Below are 21,337 nucleotides of genomic sequence, written 5' to 3' on the forward strand. Positions count from 1 at the left end.
CATAATTCATAAGGAGATTTAAAAAAAAAAAACAACACGCATTTCCAAACACAGTTGTTAAGGTTACAGCAAGTAATAAAAATGCAGAGAGCATCTTGCAGTGGAGAAAGGCTTTGGGAACCCCCTACTGGTTTAGCCTGAGGAAAACGACCCCACTGGTTTACTTTGTAACAGCTGTGGATACAGATTACAAATTCCTCCCACAGCAGTATGCATATAAGCTTGAAAAATTCATCTCCCTTTCCAATACAAACTTGCTGATGCATTGCTGTCTCAATGTTTCTATAAACCAGAATAACCTACTCCAAGAGCAGAGCAAGTTGAATCTTAAATTCTTATGAAACAAAATATACAGTGATCAGAAGGCACACAGGCAAAGATTTTCTTTTGGAATCTCAAAATCAGTTAGCAGTAGGTAGCCAAAATGAACATAGAAATAAAATCAAAGATTCTATCACTCATTTAGGTTCTTGAATCTCAAAAAGGAAACATAATTGAGGTCAGTTAATAGTTTCCTTTTGGGAGCCATCTCCAGTGAAATGCAGGCATATCATTATATAATTTAAAATAAAATCTCATGTGTTTTACAAACAGCACTATAGAATAGGATGAAAATACCCAGATTAAACTAAATAAAAGACAAATTCACAGTGACCGGAAAATGCCTAATGTACCTGGAAGGTAAAACTCTGAACTGGCCTCACCTGAGATTGTGATAAAACTGAAGTGCAGTTTAAAAAATAGTAAATTATCCAGATTATTATTCTAATTCCAATTCAACAAGTATTAGGCATACTCTACGTTCTTGATATTATACTGGGTGCCAGGAACACAAAGTTGAAAGGCTCAAGCTCTACCCTCAGGAAGCACACAGTCTAATGGGGAGACACATATAAAAACACAATTACCCCAAAATAATTCATGCCATAATATAGCAATTTCTTAAGAGTGGAATATTTCTAAAAAATAAAGAGCAAATGGGAAGAACATTCTGATGCTCATTCTGAGCAATGGCCATGAAGAATGTGATTCTGACAAAAAGTGCGTACCGTAAGGACTTCTAGGATGTATGCAAAAGATTTAAGTTTTTAGTGTGTTGGTCACATATTTGTAACCAGAAATAAATAATAAAAAAATAAATAAATAATCAACTTAGCTGCTGTGTTTGCATGTAATAATTCCTACCATTTTGTTGATACTGCATTTTAACATGAACCATTTTATATGCCTTTCACAGCAGTTCTATCAAATAGGCAGGGAATGAGAAAACTGACACATCAGTTCACTTCAGATTTAGAAGTAATTTTAAGGATCTTTAAAGTCCATTTGTTGGTATTGGACACACATGGTGTTACATTAAGAATGAGTCCAAGCTCACACTGAGGCCTAATAGAACAGAGTACTGCGATTGATTAGGAATGTCTGTCAGGGCAAAGACTAGAGGGATAGTGACATAAGTGTCTGGTATTTGCTGATCCTTTTCTTCCCTAGTCACAGCTGCTCTTAAACAGCTAACAGGATTAATGATGGCTTCGGAGGTTCCTGCTACATCATGAATATTGAATATTAAGTGTTCTCAGGTCTCTCTGTCCAGGTGATTCCAGGCCTTTACTACAGGCCACAGTTAAGTTCCTGTATTTTGCTCTTAGCTCCATCATACCCTTCCCTAAATAATCAAACATTATTTCACTAAGGCTACTGAGTTACCCTAATTCTCTGAGTTTTTTTAAAATGAATGACAGCTTCATTCTTCAGCAGTTTTAAACATTTGCAAGAGTGAACCAAAGAGGGCTGATTGTAAAAATGTTTTGTCTTTTCATTGACATCAAATAATACTATCAACAATAACATTTGTTCAGTCATAATTTGCATTTGCCTCTGATGACTCTTTTGCTTCCTTTTTTTATCTTCTACTGAGTGGTTCCTATTTTCTACTCATCAACACTAATGGATTCTCAAATATTTCCAACAGCACATTTCCCATAAAATGTTTTTTTTTGTTTGTTTGTTTGTTTCCACAAAATCATAACTCTGGTGAGAAAAATTTTCTATATATATTTTAAAAATAAAAATACTCACATGGTTTTATTTTACGATACTTTCTTATTCTTTCACATATATGGAGCCTTTCTTCCTATAGTACCGTTAAGAAACTCAAATCGCCTTCTTGGCTTCATCTCAGCAAATCTCGTTAAAATCAGTGAGATAGGTATTTAGCCATCTCTATTCCAGACATACCAAGAGATGGTTATTATTTAGCATATGAACATGTGGTTCAACTAACTGCTATGGTAGACTGCTGAAAAAACAGACATACAAAACCCAGAGCATGGAAGAATTTGCGTATTCAGCAGAATTGCACTTCATCCTTCTCCCAACACTATTTTTTTTTATTACTGACTTTTTAGCTTGCTGCTATGTCTGTTCAAACTCGAATTTGAACTCTATCACTCTGAAACCCCTATGGTCATTTCTCCTCCATTTTTAAGTCCCCATAGGACTTAAGAGCTGTATTCAGAATCTGGTGTTTATCTTCTACCATATAGCATCTTGCATAGTAAATGCTCAGTAGCTAATAAATGAATTTTAAATTGACAAGAGGAATTTTTAGGTTACAGATATGCTTAAGGAAATAATTCCATTTCAGAGAAACTTTCCTCAAGAGAAGTTTTACCTAAAAGGTGGATACTGCAATATTATTTATAATAGCAAACCACTGAAGCCTAACTAAATGTCCAACAACTGGTAATAAATTATGATGTGTCTACATGACTGAATATATGCTGACCATTAAAATCAATGGTTAATACAAAAAAATTCCTCTTTAACATCAAGTGAAGAAAATAAGTCAAACAATTTTATATTGTATTATAACATGTAAATGTGACTTTGCATAGAAAAATGCAGGTAAATTATGAAAAATATTATAGTGGTTCTCACTGTGTGGTAGACATATAAATTTTTTTCCTTTTATTGTTTTGGTATTTTGCAAAATTTTCTATAAGAAATATGGATTGCTTTTTTAATGAGAAACAATTATTTTCCCCAAATTTTTAAACAAGAATAATTTCTTAACTGGGTAGCTTGGCTTAAAAGACTCCAGTGATGAAGTGTTGCACAGTGAAATGCTTATTGAGGAGTATGCTGGTTTGGATGTATTATATCTCCCAAAATGCCATGTTCTTTGATGCAATCTTGTGAGGCCAACATATTTAGTCTTGATTAGGTTGGAACCTTTGGATTGGGTTGTTTCCATGGCGACGTGACCCACCCAACAGCAGGCAATAACTCTGATTGGGTTATTTCCATGGATGTGTGGCCCCATCCATTCAGCGTGTGTCTTAATTAAATAACTGGAGCTCTATAAAAGCTCAGACAGAAGGAGCTCAGTGCTATAGCCAAGAGAGACATTTTGGAGATGGCCACTGAAAGCAGACTTTTGCTGACACTTTGCTCCCAAGAAGCTAAGAGAGGACAAAACACCCCAAAAGCAACATTTTGAAGAATGCACAGGAGCTGAGAGAGGAGCTGGAACACAACCCAGAATCAGGAGACGCCCATAATGTGCCTTCTCAGCTAACAGAGGTTTTTCAGATGCCATTGGCCTTCCTTGGGTGAAGGTATATTTTTGTGTTGATGCCTTAATTTGGACATTTTCATGGCCTTTAGACTGTAAATTTGTAACCAAATAAGCCCCCTTCATACAGGCCAATCCATTTCTTGTATTTTGCATAATGGCAGCATTAGCAAACCAGAACAAGGAGTCATCAAAGAAAGTGGAATTTTCTTCTACGGGACTCCAAGGTGAGACAAAGAGTCGTCACATATCTAAATATTGGCAAAAGAACAGCCCCAACACAAATATTACATGAAAGATGGTCTCCAAAATGAGTACACTATTTATATCCAAATACATTGAATAAATAATTTTCATAAAATAGAATGAGATAATAGTAACATCAAGAAAAAACATGTTTTTTTCTCTGTACAGTTAACCTTCCAAGTCAGCATACTTTCCTAGTTAGAGTGGCAAGAGAAGAGGCAAAGAACAGAGAAAGCTTTGCATTTGTAAGTGAACTTATTATTTTTAGCAGTTTTATTGATGTAAATTTGACATACAAGAAACTGTATATATACAAGTTGCATAATTTGATGAGTTTTGACATATGTAAAAACCTGAAAAACCATCAACACAACAAAGCCATCATTCCGAAGGATTTCTTTTCACATTTTTATAAACCCTCCCTTTCAACCGTCCTCACTTCACCCATCCACCCTGTCCCCAAATTAGTCTGTCACTACATACAGATTACAGATTAATCTGTCACTAAAGCTCAGTTTGAATTTTCTAAAATTGTACATAAATGGAATAACATGTAAGTAAGCATAATTAATTGGAGACTAATCCACATTGTAGAATGTATCAATAGTTCATTCATTTTTACTGTTGTGCAGTATTCCACTATATGAATATGTAAGAGTTTATCCATTCACCTGTTATGGATATTTAGGGTGTTTACAGATTTCAGCTCTTACAAATAAAGCTCCTAGCACTTGGTATGATCAGTTTTTAAAATTTTAGCCATTCTAATAGGTGTGTAGTGGTATCTCATTGTAGTTTTTAATTTGCATTTCCTTAATAATTAATGATGTTTTGCAGTGTTTCATTTGCTTATGTGCTATAGCTAGTTCTTCTTTTGTAAAGCGTCTATTTAGATCTTCTGCACATTTTTATAAAAAGAGTTGTTTGTTTTCATTTCATTGCATTTTGGGAGGCTTTATATGCGCTAGATACAAGCCCTTCATCATATACATGATTTTAAGAACTTTCTCTTTATCACCATTTTTTTTTGTTATACCAATTGAGATTATGATGCCCACTGTAGTTGTCTTCATGTTTCTTGTGCTTGGGGTTCATTGAAATTCTTAGATCTGTGGGTTTATAGTTTTCATCAAATTTGGAAAATTTTGGCATTTATTTCTTCAAATATGTTTTCTGTCCCTGTTCCCTTTCTTTAGGCACTCCAATTACAAGTATATATTAGGCCACTTGAAATTGTCCCATCTCAATTATGCTCTATTTTTCTAAATTCTCCTTTATTTCTTTGTTTCATTTTAATAGTTTCTACTCCCATACCACCATGTTCACTAATCTTTTCTTCTGCAATATTACATTTGTCATTAATCCCATTTAGTGCATTGTTCATCTCATACATTTTAGTTTTCATTTCTAGAAATTCACTTTTTATATTTATATTCCATACCTATAGTTGACTTACTGAACATATGGAATAGGGTCCTAATAACTATCAATATCTTTATTTGTTAATTCTAATATCCATGTTTACTTACTTTTGACTTTTAATTGATTGAATTTCCCCCATCATAATGTCTCATTTTTCTACTACTTTGCCTGTTTGATAATTCTCTATTGAGTTCCAGACATTGTGAGCTTTACTTTTTTGGGTCCTGGATGTTTTCATATCCCAATAAATATTCTTGAGCTTTGTTCTGGGTCACAGTCAATTTACCTGGATTGTGCCTGATCTTACATGTAGATTTGTTAAGTGAGACTGGAAAAGTGTTTGAGACTAATTATTTCCTACTATTGATGAAAACATGTTGGTGTATTCTTCCCAGTGGCACATGAGTTATGAGGTTTCCAGTCCGGATGGTGGGGAAAAGGTGTTACTTCCAGTCTTGACTTAGTGCCAGGCACTGCCACCTCCAGCCCATTCAGGTAGTTCTTTTCCTGGCTTTGGATAATTTCCTCACAACATTGATCAATCCTGTGCTGAAGATGTCAGGAGAACCTGCTGCAGATCCCTGGAATTCAGTTATTCTTCTGTAAAACTCTCTCCTCTCCAATTTTCTTTGTCTTGCAAACTCTAGCCATCTTTTCGTTCTCACACTCTGAGCTCCGTCTTTTCAACTCAGGATGTCAGCTGGCCAAGTTCTGCCTAGTCCCCACCTTCCTAGGCTATGGCCTGGAAACTGTCTCAAGGCAGTAAGTTAGGGAAATTATAGGACTTATACCATTTTTCCCCATCTTGCAGGGATCACTGTACTAAATTGTCGGATGTCTAGTGTCTTGATAACTCTTTTTTCATACATTTTGTTAATTTTTAAAATTTTTTCAAGTTAAGTGGTGATTCTGTTTCCTGTGACTGTTTCCTGTTCAGAAGAGGATGTCCCTAAATGTATTCTTTTTGATTCTAAATGACAAGTTGTAAGCCTCGGCATTCTGAAAGCTGGATAAGGTATTCCCACAACTGCTATCTCTATTTGATCAAGGAGATTAAAATATTCCTCTGTGAAATAATTTCTCTTTTAAAATTCAGGATATTTCCACATAAACTTAATTTTAGAAGAATATACAGGTAACCTAGGTGGGTAAATATAATGAAACAGTAGGAATATTTTATAATAAAGAAAACAGAATTTGGGGGTGGATAAAACATACCACCTTATAGAACTTCCTAATAATTGCTCAGACTGTGTCTACAGGCAAAATTGCTTCAACCATTTTGCTTAAACTGACTTCTCAGTTGTTTCAAACTCTTTGGCAATTCAGTAAAATTGGTTGTAGCGGTTGTATGGTATGAAATTGGCAGGTTGTTTCACTGAACTAACTCACCAAGTCAATTAAAAAACAGTTGAAATGTTTGTATATGGAGCTATAACTCCAATCTCGGTATAACAGTCTCATGTTGGATGCTATGGGTTATGGGTATCACTAAGAAAACATTTGTGAATCTGCTCTCTTCTGTAATGTTATCTCAAAGGGCTCTGAAGACATGAGACATGACTCCCTGGGATGAGCCTGGACCTGGCATCGTGGGATTGAGAAAGTCTTCTTGACCAAAAGGGGGAAGAGAAATGAAATAAACTTTCAGTGGCTGAGAGATTTCAAATGCAGTTGAGAAGTCATCTTGGAGGTTATTCGTATCCATTATATAGGCATTCCTTTTTAGTTTTTAGTGTATTGGAATAGCTAGAAGGAAGTACCTCAAACTGTTGAACTGCAACCCAGTAGCCTTGATTCTTGAAGATGATCATTGTAACTATTATCTTACACTGTGTGACCATGTGATTGTGAAAATCTTATGGCTCACACTCCCTTTATCCAGTGTCTGGACAGACAAGCAGAGAAATGGGGACAAAAAGTAAATGAACAATAGGGAGTTTGGAGGAAATGGGATGTTTTGGCTGTTCTTTTTTATTTTTATTCTAATTTTTTTTTTTGAGTAATGAAAATGTTTAAAAATTGTGGTGATGAATGCACAACTATATGACAGTATTGTGAACAACTGATTGTACACTTTGCATGATTTTATGGTATGTGACTATATCTCAATAAAACTGAATTATAAATAAATAAATAAATAAACAAATAGGGACTTTGAAGTTACAACAGTGCTAAAACTCCTTATATCTAAGGTGTCTCAACTACTTGAAGAGAGATAGGTGTACCTGCAAATTGTCCCTGGCATACATCACATGCACAATTCTAACCATGTGAGGAAATCACAACTAGAACTTAGAATTCTCCCATTTGTATCACAAACAGACTACACATTAACTAAATTTAGCATACAGTAGTAAGCTATTGGCTCAATATTTACCCAATGACCCCTGCAGAGTTGAGGTAGAAACTGCAAATGACATTCAGTAAATAAATAGATTTGTACATTCATGCTGGATTTACAAAATACATCTTGCCAGTTCTTGTCCTTGAAATGCCAGTAACCTTTACAATACCCATAGGCCTGCTTAAAACTTCTGCCTCATAGCAAAAATGGAGTTTTTTGCTTAGAATGCTATTTTGGGTATTAAGAGACTTAGACTAAGCTTAACTTGGAAGGACAATACAGTTTCTTTGAAATCTTTTATTGCTTTATTTTTTTAAGAAGAAAGTTATACCAGTCTTCTTCAAAGAGAATAAAGGAGACCTATTGTTTCAATCATCAAGAACATTTTTTCGTTTGTTTTGAGATGGTAGCTCAGGATGATTTTGTTAAGAAACTGTGCAGATTGGACGGAGCGTTAAAAAGGAAATAACAGGTTCTAATATGCGGGCTGGGATAAAAGATAAAAATACACTAAAATATAAATGCGATGTCTTACAGACCCAAATAATTTTAGAATTAAAAAACACTTTAATGGCTAGCCATTGCATTTCCTAATTTGCAGATATGACTTCATTCAGAGATAATATGAAACAGATCTATTGTTAGGAGCTCTCAAGGTCTTACCTGGAAGATCATCATATTTGTTAAAACTGGTATTTCTTACTCTCTGAAGTTAACAGGATTTCTAAAGGTGAGAGAAATGTGGCTGGCAGTTGTGCCCCCTCCTCCCTCTGCACTGGTGGTGTAGACATGTCCTCCCTTTCCCAAGGGACTTTGCTGGGACAACCCCATCCCCCCACCACTGCAGATCTCAATACTTCAGGGAGTTGCAAAGTGACTTATGCTTATTAAAAACAAACAAAAACCCTGGAGATCCTTAGATTAAGAGAAGCTGTTCAGGATAGTTGGTTAAGAGCACAGGCTTTACAGTAAATCAGACTTAGGCGTGAATCACACTGATTATTGTGAAATTACTTACATAATCTGAAAAAAAAAAATTGTTCCAATCTCACCACATTGAATAAGGATTAATCACATGTAAAATATTTGATTCAGAACCTGTCAAAAATTTTATCCATTGTTACTATATAATAAAATTAGATTGACCATTCACTATGATTCTTTTCTTGGAAGAGAATTGTGCTCCAATCTCCCTTATTTTATTCTATATTCTCAAGGGGAAAAAAAAGATATTTTTATAGCTTATAAATTAATTGAGACAACCACAAAAAAAGTTGCCATGCATTAAGTGTGAACTAATATAAACACATCAGATCAGAGTCAATAGCATACTGTTACCCAAATTCTCTTTCAGATTTATCCGAGGCAACAGGCTTCTCATAGGATTGTGGGGTGGAAATGATAGCAGCAGAGTTTCAAAGTCAGCGTGGTGTGATGGTAGCAAATCTTAAGTATCTGGTATTGGGTCTGATGATTTTCTCCATCTCATTGACCCTCTTTACACCCTGTTTTTCCCTCCAGACAAGCTGAATTCCAAGAATGACCAGGAGCCATGCAGCTAGTTGATAACAGCTCCTGGAAAGATCAATATAGTAGTTGAAGGGGGTGGGGGAGAAGTGGTGGTAAGACAGAAAAGTTTTAAAATCACCAGAGCAATATCAACATCCACTGTCTCTCTGTTTTCTGTACTAGAACCAGAGGCAATGTATGTTGAATAATATGGAAATGGATTAAATCATGTCCCCTACAAAGAAACGTTCAAATCCTAACCCCAGTACTGTGGATGTGTAAATAGCATCTTTAGAGATGCTATTCATTAAGGTGAGGCCAAACTGACTCTGGGTGAACCTTAATCCAACATGACTGGAATCCTTATAAGTAGAGGAAATTTGAACACAATTATTTGGAGAGAGATGGGAAGAAAGAGGACCATGTGACAGAGACAGAGATTGAGTTACGGAATGCCAACAAGCCACTATCAGAATGCTATGGACTGGAGGGAGCATGGCCGTGCTGACACCTTAATTTTGGATGACTATCCTCCCAAACTGAGAGACAATAAATTCCTGTTGCTTAAGCCAACCAGTCTATGGTATTTGTTACAGCAGCCCTAGCAAACTAAAACAAGTATATAAAGTAAATTATTTTCCTCTTATTTATTTTTAAAGATATTTTGTTGAATGAAATATTAAATTTGGTGAATGAAGTTAAGGAAGATGGATATGAATTTATTCTTCTCTGTGAGCTTTGTTTACACATGCTGCAAAACCAACGGCTCTCAGCCTTCAGGAGCATTCCTGGCTGCACTGTAAGTCTCTTTTACTGCTGTGCCACATGTGACACCAAACACAATTAGCCCTTCAGCTGGGCTTTGCATTTTTCTGATCTTCTAACAACTGGGTGTCAGATGTCTCAACTGTATAACCACCCACTCACAACATGACCGTAGATTAGATTCTTTGTTATCGATTTTTTATGAAAAATTTCTGAACACTTAAAGGAATAAATTAACTCTGCCAAATCTGTAATAAAGTTTTTGTCCCTGTGTAATTGTTAATATTTCTGTGGTTGTACAGCAATCACTGTCAAGGAAAAGACCATTTACATTATTCTGAAATGAGGACTCTAAAAGTTACCAAACATACTTTTGATTCTTGGAGCTATATAGTTATATTTAAGCTCTAGACTAAATATTATAATAGTATTTAATAGTAAGCTGTAAAATAACTATAAGAATATACCTTTTTGAAATTAATGCAAACACAAACCAAGAATGCAAACCAAATATAATCACTGTATTTAAATTTCTCAGATTTTAACAATTCAATGACTATTTTCCGTAAGTAGAATTTTATCACTAACATTCTTGCATCCGTATTTACTAGAGATACGTTGGCTGGTGACTGCTTTAAGCAGAGATGATGTCTATCTTTTCCACCATTATCTCCACCATCTATGAGAGTGGCTGGCACAATTAGATTCTCAAAAGATACCTGTTTACTATTAGGTAAAATAGTACATAGATCAGAGGTACTCTGTCATCGACCGGCCCGACGTGAGTTGGCGCTCAGACAAGCGGGTGCCTGGCCCCGGGTGCGGGGGTTCACGCGAGGCCCGGGCCTGGCTCCGTGGAGTAGGCCGCCAGCCGGCGCCACGAAGCAGGAGGGTTCCGCCCAGCGACACAGCGCTCACAAGGCGCAGCCGCAGTCGGGCGGAGGGCAGCGCTCACAAGGCGCAGCCGCAGTCGGGCGGAGGGCAACAAGCTCCACCCCTCCAGACTGTGGAGATGAAAGAGGAGGCAGCGATGGGTGGCAGCCCAGCAGAGAGGGCTGAAGGCGAGGCAGCAGCGGCACGTCTCAGCACTACCAGCACGAACTAGACACTAAAAGTTAGATAACTTTCACATCAAGGAGCATGTGAAACAGCTGGAAAAGGCAGTTTCAGGCAAGAAGCCACGAATCGTGCCCAGGGCCCTGTGGAAGCTGCCTTCCGTGTATGGCTGCCTCTACCCCTATGTTCTGTACAAGACTGTTCAGGGCTTTTTCACCTCAAATAATGCCACTCGGGACTTCTTGCTATTCTTCCTGGAAGAGCCCAAGGACTCAGAAGCTTATTTACAGTTCTGCCTGGGTAGAGCAAAATCTGCCTGGGCACCCGTCCTGCCTAAAGGGCAGCCCGTCTACAACTCCTCATGGTCATCTTCCAACAAGCAAGCGCTACGAAGAGGTACAGAAAATCTCTGATGACCTTGATCGGTACTCAGAACTGCGGGGCCCTGAATTTTGTAGCTGCAAAATGTTGTTATCCCTCCCCAGTCTATGAATTCTTGGACAAGCTGCATGAGGTGCACAGCTTCCTCCATGCTTGGCTCTGGACAGCCACCTTCAGCGTGATGCAGAGGGCAGGCTACACTGATGAACTCCCTGCCATGTAACTACCTCCACTACAGTTTGTACAACCAGCTGAAAAGCCAATGTCCCAGTCCATGTTCCCCGAGCAGGCCAACATCAACGAGTGGCCACAATACCTCTATTACACAGGGTGGATCAAAGCCATCCAGGTGGAGAACTCAAAGGCTGGGAGAACAATGGCCAAGGACCCCAGCAAGGGCCTTTAGACTGCAGTTCCCTCAACCCTGCCTCAAGTTTTCTCTCATGCTCTACTTCCTTCTGACTCAAGGTGTTGGGACAGGAAACCTAGCCAAGTTCAACCAGGTCCTAGAGCAGTTTAGGGAGAAGTTTCAAGCAGATGGGACATACGCCCTAATCATGCAACCGCAGCACGGTATGCTAAAAACAGGTGTGTCCATGATCAGCTTCTCCTATTCCCAGTTCTCCCTGGCTGACATCACCCAGAAGCTGCAGCTGGATAGCCCTGAGGATGCAGAGTTCATTGTTGCCATCCAGAAGAGCTGCCACTGAGGCCAGTGTCAAACACGAGAAGGGCTTTGTGCAGGCCAAGGAGCTGACTGACATCTCTTCTACCAGAGAATCCCAGCTAGCCTTCCACCAGTGCATCTTCTGCCTAGACATCTACAACATGTCTGTCAAGTACAACAAGGATGTGGAGTCTGCAGAGAGCAGGAGGATCTGAAATTTGCCAAGGAGATGGCCGAAGATGATAGCTTCATGTGAGTTGGAGAGGTGTGGAACGAATGGGGGCTGGCTCTTTATCTTTCCCCATTGGGGGTTCCTTGCCCAGAGAGCTGCCCCCTCTTCCCACACATGGCTCATAAACTGTATATGTTCAGGGTATGAGGGGTGCAGGGAGCCAACTACCACTCCCCCCACCTCCAGGTCCCCTTCTCTGCCGGAGACTTAGCACATGGTTTGGCAGGCAGGTTGATGGCCTCCCAGAGCAGGGTCCTGGCTAGAGATATGGGTGTCAGGATGGGAGAGAAACACGCTGTGCTCTTCTCTAGGGAGTGGGGGACTGGAATTGGGACATGTGTTGGGTTGTCTGTTTGTCAAAGCTGCAATTACAATTTTTAAACAGTAAAAGTTCTCTAAAAATTAAAGTATATAAAGCAGAAAGTATGGAGCATGGAGAGCAATGTATATTCATTAGCTACAGTATTTGGAGCAGTCTTCATGTGCCGGACTGCCTCACATACCTTATATCTTTCCAAAGGTATACACATGATAATGTGTTTTAATGATGATTATGTTGATGTAGAGGATAGGGAGACTTCTAAAACACCTTTTACTTTAAAATTTTCAATTTAGAAATAATTTAATTTAACATAATTATGTAGAAAGGCAAAGGATATAACAGTTTTATGCAGCATCTGCTCTCTTCTCATCATGCTACCATCATCAACTGCTGTAGTCTCATAATGGGCTGCTCTGTTGTTCTTGAAGACACCAAGTCCTGTTTGGCTCAGGACATGTGCATTTACTGTTCCCTTTCCTGGAATGCTCCTTCCTTTGTACCTGAATGACTTGCTTCATCACTCCTTCAGATCTCTGCTCATCTATCATCTTAAAGAGGCTGTCACTAACTACCTCCTGTCAAAGGGCTGCCCCAATCTCTATTCATTTGTCTTGCTACAGCTTTCTTCATTGCACTTGCTACCATTATAGTATATATTTATTTTTTCATTTGTTTACTTTTAATCTGCCTCCATTATAATGTAAGCTCCAAGAAACCAGATTTTTTTTCTTCATTCACAGCTGATTCCCTGGTGCCTAAATCAGGGCTTGGCATTTAGTAGCATTCAATAAGCAGATAAGTATTTCTTAAATATATGAATCAATTGGTTGCCTTTATTTAAAAATATTATTTATGTTTTATATTAAGGATACATTATTTGGGGCTTTCTTAGTTCTAGTAGAGTAGAAACAAAACCCTAAAAATGTGCTGCCTGATTCCAGCTTCCTCGATATATATTTTGAGAATATTTTGCAGAAATGTTCATCAGGACTTGTTACTGTTATGGAGTTCCCTAGGAAAGAAGTCATGGTAAAGTTTACTTTGTTTACCCAGGAAGCACTGAGGTGTAGAGACCCACACTTCCAACATACACTGGCCATATAATTTTTTCTTAGAAATTTTAGTGAACTAAGAGAGATTATTAGTGGGAAAAAAAAGAGTATCTGGTTGTGCCCGTTGTTAGGCATCAGGTACTATACTTAGTACTTGTCATGTGTTAACTTTTTTAATCCACAAAAGAACACTTTAAGGTTCTATTAAAATATTCTTATAGAAAATTTTGAAAATGAGGCTCAGAGAAGTTAATAACTTTGCCCAAAGTCACACAGCTTGCAGATGACTGATTCAAATTCCAAGCTTAATTCTAAAGCCCTCATTCTTAACCATTAGTTAACAAAGTGCTTTTCTTCATCTTTTCATATATGAACTCTTATCTGCATAATTAGATCTTAAGTACTCTTGTGGCTTTGACCGTGTTTTGCACGCTGGGTGGTAAATAATAGATAATTGTTGATACATTTGTTGATTAGCCTTTTCAGGGATTGCCAAGCATATTAATATCTAGGAAGCACCTGATCTTAGAGGGAAATAATTGTTATAAGTTTAAAGAGGAAAAGAATATAGGGCATTTTTAATTTGAGTGACCTAAAAAATGTGAGAAATTTTTTTAGGAAATTTGTATTTTATGAGGAAAATTTTGTAAACTTCTGGTGATGTAATACCCCAAGCTGATCTAAGTACTGACACCGAGGTCTGCCTGCTGAGACAACAAAGCAAGTAGTGAGTGAGGAATCCCCAGGTGTTTCTGAGCAGTATAGTTCTGTGTTCTCATCTGAGGTCAGGGCAATTTTACACATTTGATCCCTCTGAGCAAAGGGTTCTATTTATATTTGGCAAATGTTTCCTTGGAAAAATCTTCAGCTTAGTATTGGTCAGGGCTGTAATTTCTCAAAATGCCTAGACAGCAACTGACAAAGAATCACAGAAGCATCTTCTGAATGTAAAACTTAAAAATAAGTGATACCAAGTGGGAAGGAAGGACAACATATCAGGAAAAAAATAATTAGGCATTATCTCTCCCTAAACTAATATATGTCTGTGTGTGCATATATCAGATACTGGAGACTTTTACTTTATAACTTTCTCCCTCCCTGCTTCATATATTTAGATCAAGGTGATAAATCAAAATTGGTTTAAAAATTATCAAAAGTATTAACCCCTTTATTTTAGAAAAATGACATTTTCTATTTACTTTCAGAATAACTATCCTCAATTTTGAAATCATTTGTTTGATGAGTACTGTCTTTGTTTCCTAGGGTCATCATAACTCGGCGGCTTAAAACAACAGAGAATCTATTTTCTCACAGTTCTGGAGGCTGGAAGTCCAAAATCAAGGTGTGGACAGGGCCATGCTCCCTCCACAGACTCTAGGGGAGAATCCTTCCTTGCACCTTCCTAGCTTCCGGAGGTGTCTGGCAATCCTTGGCATTCCTTAGCGTGTGGCTGCATCACTCCTATCTCTGTCTTTGTCCTCACATGCTATGGTGATTTGGAGCTATGTACCCCAGAAAAACATGTTCTTAAACTTAATCCATTCCTCCTAGTGTGAACCCATTGTAAATATGACCTTTTGATGGGGTTACTTCAGTTAAAGTGTGGCCCAGCTCAATCAGGACAGGTCTTAATCCGATTACTGAATCCTTTACAAGCAGAGTGAAATCCAGAGAAATAGAGAGAAAGTCACAAAGGGAGCAGCCAGAAGCTGAAAGGCAAGGAAACAAGGAAGAGAAGGGAGAGACCAGGAGAGGCTGCCATGTGCATTGCCATGAGACAGAGGGGCCTAGAATCAGGGATCGCTGACAGCCAGTCACAGAACACCAGTCTTCAGGAAGAAACCATTGCCTTGATGACACCATGATGTGGATTTCTCCTAGCCTCAAAACTGTGAGCCAATAAATTCCTAATGTTTAAGCAAACCCATTGCATGCTATTTGCTTTAGCAATGAGGAAACTAAAACACATAGCCTTCTTCTCTCTGTGTTTTGTTGTCCCTCCTTTTATAAGGGTACCCTTCTTCTCTCTGTGTTTTGTTGTCCCTCCTCTTATAAGGGTACCCTCTTATAAGGGTACCACGGTGTGACATTATTTTAATTAATCACATTAGCGAAGACCCTATTTCCAAGTAATTTTCAAGAGACGTTATTTAACGCAATATAAATATTTTGCACAAGCTTGTACTGATGAACAAGAATCAGTGGTACCTAAGCAGAGTATCTATTTTATATAACCAGAGAACTACAAATAAAGTGCCTTCCCACCTCTTTGTTACTACCAGCTAGTCACTTTTTTGATGTACCTAAGGAAGGTGGCAGTAGATGCTTGTACATTATCTGGAGTAAATGTAAAGAGATACCATATATTAGCAAGGAAGTCATTAAAATGGAGAAAGAAGAGTAACTTAATGTTTGGCTAAGGAAATGAGGGTAGTGAGAGAGAGGATGAACTGCTCTAATTTTCAAATAACAGACCCATTTTCAAATAACAGACCATGACCAGCTACATAATTTGCAAGACCCAGTGCAAAATGAAATTGCAATGCCTCTTGTTCAGAAGTGTTAAGAATTTCAAGATAGCAACAACAGGGCATTGAATCAAGTGCTGGGCCCCTCCAAGCACAGGATCCTGTGCAAGTGCACAGGTCACAAGCCATGAAGACTGCCCTGACTGAAACCCTGGCTCACAACTTCTTTGCAAATTCAGGGACTGACTTACTACATTAGATTATTTCCATTGTCCTCCACAGCTTTTAGGATTCTATATCATTCTGTATCGTGACTGTATTATACCTCATGCTTCTCAGAGAAAATATTATAATGTTCACTTATTATAGCAGTATTTTATGAACTTCTTTCTCTAAAAGCAAATTACTTACCAAAGAATCTTTCTAATATTTGTAACATCTTTTCCATAGAGGAGAAAAATACTGATCTCTTAAATGGATTCTTTGATTATTGCTACCACATATTTCTAGCAGAACATTCAACTAATCTCAACCGTTAGAAAGAAAGGATCTGCATAAGGCATTCGGAGGGGCAAAAGCAATTGCAGCTATTATGTAATTTCAATCTGAAAGTTTAGAAGTGGATAATTACAGTTCTGTGGCTTAAATTTTTCCATTTTAGCCCTTTAAAGTTCACTGAAAGATGCAAATTATGCCATCAAGCCATCTTGAGCTCTTTAGGTTTTGTGATATAATAATTAAATAAGAAGGTTTTCCCTCCAAATTGTATGGATTTTAGCACAGTTCTCCTTTTCTTGAAATGTCAGAATCTGAATTTCTTAGTGGCATGTATTGCAATGTGACAAATATACAGGAGCATGAAACACCAACAAAAGAACATAAGAAAGGAAGAAAATAAAAGGAAAAAAGGGAGAGGAAAGGAGGAAAGGGAAGTTACTGTGATGCTACTCTAAGGAATAATTATATTTTATATTAAGAAATTTCAAAACTCAAAATTAAGTGACTATAATGATGATTTGGAAGAAATAAATACTTGGAAATAAACAACTAGTCCTTTAAGAAGAGCCCTGAACAAAGCTGTGATCATGCATAAGGAGTTCTCATAATACTATTGTTCTAGTTTGCTAATGCTGCCAGAATGCAAAACACCAGAGATGGATTGGCTTTTATAAAAGGGTGTTTATTTGGTTTCACAGTTACAGTCTTAAGGCCATAAAGTGTCCAAGGTAGCACATCAGCAATCGGGTACCTTCACTGGAGGATGGCCAATGATATCCGGAAAACCTCTGTTAGCTGGGAAGGCACGTTGCTGGTGTCTGCTCTAAGTTCTGGTTTCAGAATGGCTTTCTCCCAGGATGTTCCTCTCTAGGCTGCAGCTCCTTTTCAAAATGTCATTCTCAGTTGCTCTTGGGGCATTTCTCCTCTCTTAGCTTCTCCAGAGCAAGAGTCTGCTTTCAATGGCCGTCTTCAAACTGTCTCTCATCTGCAGCTCCTGTTCTTTCTGCAAAGTGTCCCTCTTGGCTGTGTCAAGCTCGCTCCTTCTGTCTGAGCTTATACAGTGCTCCAGTAATCAAGGCCAGGCTGAATGGGTGGGGCCACACCTCCATGGAAATTATCTCATCAGAGTTATCACCCACAGTTTGGTGGGGCACATCTCCATGGAAATACTCAAAGAATTACAATCTAATTAACACTGATTGGTGTGCCCACACAAGATTACATCAAAGATAATGGCGTTTGGGGGGACATAATACATTCAAACTAGCACAACTATCTTTAGGTCTGAGAGCCACTCTAGAAGACCCACCAAGGTGAAAATTGGAATTTTTATTGTCTAATCAAGGTTTATACTTACTGCAAATATTATTAGTTATTCACCCAATATCAAGCATTCCCTTCTTCCTTAGGAACAAAACTCAGATTTTAGTCTGTGGAAGCAGTGTGTACAAATTAAATACTAAATTCTCCATTGTCCCTTAATGCTAGTTATGGTACGTGACACAGTCCTGAACACTGACTTATGAGCAAAACTATTCACTAAGGTCAGTAGGTCCATTTCCTATATGTTTATTCTGAAGTGATGAATTTATTTTGTTTTTTTATTCACCTTGAAACTCTGTCCTTCTTCAGCTTCTAAAACAAAACTCTGATTTTCCTCCCATTCCGGTCTGCTAAAGCTGCTGTTATGCAAAATACCAGAAATGGATTGGCGCTTATAAATGGGATTTATAAAGGCAATGAAAATGTCCAAACTAGGGCATCAACAAGAGGGTTCCTTCACTGAAAAAGGCCAGTTGCATCTGGAACACTTCTGTCAGCCGGGAAGACACTTGCCTGGTGTCTGCTGGTCCTTTGCTCCTGGGTCCTGGTTTCAAAATGGCTTTCCCCAGAATGTCTCTGGACTTCTGTCTCTCTTAGCTTCTCTCTCTCAGCTCCTGTGCATCTTTGCCTGTTCTCCCAGGGCATTTCTCTCTAAGCATCTGGGGGTCCTCTCTTAGTTTCTCCAGGGAAAAGTCTGGGCTTCATCTCTTCACTTAGTATCTCCAATCATCTTTCTGTCTGCATCTCCAAGCATCTAGGTCTGTGTCAGTTCTTAGGTCTCTTAAGGACCCCAGGAAACTAATCAAGACCCACCCTGAATGGGCAGGGTCACACCTCCATGGAAATAATCTAATCAAAAGGTCCTACCCTCAATTGGGTGGGTCACATCTCCATGGAAACAATCTAATCAAAAGGTCCCACCACAATAGGTCTGCCCCTATAAGATTGGATTAAAAGAACATGGCCTTTCCTGGGGTATATAACAGCCTCAAACTGGCACACACCCTAACCTTTGAGCAACTCCTTTCAAGTCTCTACTGCCACTGCTTTAGTTAAGATCACAGTCATCTCTAATCTGGGCTATTGCAACAACTTCTTAATCTCCCAGCCTACAATTCAAATGTAGCTTTTCAGTTTGCCATGGATCAACTCACCATATTTTCTCTAATGGCTTTAATCTAGAGGAGTTTGAAGCTGATAAGATGAGGCAGATAGAGAGGAATTACTATTCCTATGACCTTATTATTCCCAAGATGATCTAGACAAGGAGATTCAGGAACAGTGGTGCATGCTATAATAAATAAAGCTATAAAGTGCTATGGGAAGATGGAAGAAAGAGTGACTCTTGGAGACTACCAAGAGGTTCTGGCATGGGTAGCTTTTTTGGTAATCAATTTCTTGATCCTTAACTTCCATATACTCTCTTTTCTAAAACTGCCTGCCTGAGAGCTTCTTGTCACATCTATGTCAATTGGACAATACATAACCTTTTGATGTGTGTATTTCTGATTTAAGAAAAATTATCCTTTGTTTATTCATTAATATTGAACTAATGGCCAATACCATGATAATACATGCCTGAACAAAGCTTGTCTAACACACGTACTTGCTCTGTAAGGCACATAACAGCCTTTTTGTGCTTAGGAACACTGTACAGAACTTCAGCACTATGCTTGGGGGGCCATTTTAAACAGCAAAATCACCAACAAAAAGCATAAAAATTTGAAAAACATGGCACTAAACATACTGGGAAAAGAACATTTATTTAAAGTATGAGAGCTGAATCAAGAAGGCAGAGAGTTCTCTGTTTGACTTCAGCTGTCAGGCAACACAAATTTTTTACCACTTTGTGCATGTCTGTGAATGACCTTGAAAATACCATGATTATTGATGAGCATCAACTGTATATACATATATTTGTGTATGCATGAGTGTGTGTGTGTGTGTGTTGGGGGGACATGGAATTAAAAGTGACATATTTTAGCCCATATTGAGAAGTTTGGAATTTATGGTGAAGCAGGAGTAATGGCAATTTTTATTTAATGACTTCATCTCATCCATATCTGGAAAATCACCAAAAAATACATTGCTACAGTAACTGTGTCTCATGAGAGCAAAACAAGTAGTCTATTTTAAGGAGTGATGAAGTTGTGGTGCCTTATTTTATCCAAATGGCAAACTAATAGCATGGCTGATTTATCTATTTATCTAGCAATGCACCCAACCTTCCATTTATCAGCTTTGTCTTCATGTAACTATCTTAGAATTCAGATGGGGGATGAATTCCATGAGAATATGAATTTATATATTTATTTGAATTGAAAGAACAAAGAGGCATTTTTTTACAGACATGTCTAACTGATTTGATGGAGAGGGCTACTTTGGCCCATTAGGTTATATGGTAGGCATTTTCCATGAATTGATGAGCTAAATCTACAACTCCACAGTTTTGACAAAAAAAAAATTTAAGATGTACAATATTAAAGCACTTTATCAAAAATTGTGATGTCAAAAGTGTCTTAAAATCAACAACCATTCTGTTTAACAAAGTACTTGCAAGTGAAAGAGTAAAAGAATCAGTAATTGTCATTGAATAAAGCTTGGTAAAACCTAGTTTCTATACTTTCCAGAATCTGAAAAGAAGAAAGACTCTGCATGACAGTCACTGAGCTATGTTGGTTAGGACTTTACCCTGCTGTGAGAAGTGTAGTTAGCAGGCAGATCCAGCTGCTGCACCTCAGATCCACTGTGATGTTCACACCAAGGTCATGCTCTCCTGGGCCGCCAATGACTAAGCATGGCAGAGGGACTAGAGTTGGGCCATTTTGGCCAACCTGGGACTCTTGTACCAGGTAATCATTCCCTGTGGCTCCCCTCTGGCCTGACTTTCTCAGGGCTGGGTTGCATTCTGGACTATCCAAAACCAGTTCTGGCAGGCCCAGCCCACTCCCTGCTTTCAGAGTCCACTCACCCAGCCTCCCAGTCTTGCTAGCTCTTGGACCACTCACTTGAATGTGGATTAGCACAGTGGCTGGTCTCTCTTAGGTCCTATGTGCAATTCAATGCATGATCCTGAAGAACAGAATTTAGGATGACTGTCTACTGACTCCTTGCCCCAAGGCCTGTGTGGAAACTGGCTGCTCTGTACTTTATAGTCATTTCCTGCCTGCTGTACTGGTTGACAGTCATGATAAAAGGGTAAAATTGGCTGCAATAGCAGAAATCATTCAACCCGCCAGTGCCTAAGAAGTCTGTATGATGTTGGACCATTATTTCTATTTATATTGGCTCCAAATGAAACAATGAGATCTCCTTCTGCAGTCACACTTAAAAGCCTTCATATCAAATTGATCTCCCCTCCGCTCCCATCTGTAAAGTGGAACTGCATGAGAAACTCATAGAAATTGAACACTCAGTCCCCAAAAGGCAATGGATTCAGAAATCAGATGCAAAATATTCCACCTCACTTATA

At 38.3% G+C, this 21,337-nt stretch overlaps 1 pseudogene; it reads left to right on the forward strand.

Annotated features, from left to right (window-relative positions):
* Nucleotides 1-8,990: 8,990 nt before the first annotated feature.
* LOC119513501 lies at nucleotides 8,991-12,226 on the forward strand (annotated as a pseudogene).
* The last annotated feature ends 9,111 nt before the right edge of the window (nucleotides 12,227-21,337 follow it).

This window comes from Choloepus didactylus, chromosome 2 (genome assembly GCF_015220235.1).
Source record: "Choloepus didactylus isolate mChoDid1 chromosome 2, mChoDid1.pri, whole genome shotgun sequence".
Taxonomy (NCBI): Eukaryota; Metazoa; Chordata; class Mammalia; order Pilosa; family Megalonychidae; genus Choloepus; species Choloepus didactylus.